The sequence below is a fragment of the Carlito syrichta genome, unplaced genomic scaffold (assembly GCF_000164805.1).
Source record: "Carlito syrichta isolate Samal-C Ts95f unplaced genomic scaffold, Tarsius_syrichta-2.0.1 Scaffold148020, whole genome shotgun sequence".
Taxonomy (NCBI): Eukaryota; Metazoa; Chordata; class Mammalia; order Primates; family Tarsiidae; genus Carlito; species Carlito syrichta.
The window spans coordinates 341660-342274 of NW_007092116.1; the positions used below are offsets into that span (position 1 = coordinate 341660).

Here is a 615-nt window from a genome sequence, read left to right on the forward strand (position 1 = left end):
TAGGAGGCGGCCTATCGGATCCGAAGGAACTTACCAGGCACATGGGGGGACCGGGAGAGGGACAGGGGCGAGGGGCACCTGGCAGAGATAAGCTCAGCCTGGTGCTGAGGCAGACAGTGGAGGGGGGCGAGGCCCCAGTGGGGCACGGCCTGCGCACCAAAGGCTCAGCCGGCTGATCCCGTGCCCTTGGGTAGAGAGCCAGCTGGGGCTTCTGGCTGGGAAGGGTCTGGCGGGAGAGGCTGCGACAGGCTTTGGGGGCTGGGGTCAGGCAGAAGGGTGCTGTTTGGGGGAGGGAGAAGGCAGAGGACTGGGGACCAGACAGGGTTCGCGCTAGGTCTCGGGCCCAGAAGATGATGGGACGGCGGTCGGGGACACCGACATGGGGAGCGGGGCCGCGTGCGAAAATGGCAAGGCAGGCAGGCCCGGGCAGCTGCGGGACCCGGGGCAGGGGGCCACCCTCCTGGGGCCGATTTCCCAGGCACCATCCCGGCAGTGCCCCCGCGGGCCCCGCCGCCCCGGCGCCCCCGCAGCCTCACCTCCCGCAGACTCGGCATCCGGGTCGGACACGTGCGTGATGGAGAAGCGGGACGCGGGAGCGGGTGACACGGTGAAACG

General features: G+C 70.4%; 1 long non-coding RNA gene across 1 annotated transcript in view; it reads right to left on the bottom strand.

Moving 5' to 3' along the window:
- The window catches only part of LOC103251870, a 2565-nt gene extending 1950 nt beyond the window's left edge, over positions 1-615 (bottom strand). Inside the window, exon 1 of the long non-coding RNA XR_503750.1 lies at positions 537-615. This is a non-coding gene — a long non-coding RNA (uncharacterized LOC103251870). The remainder of the gene's footprint in view (positions 1-536) is intronic.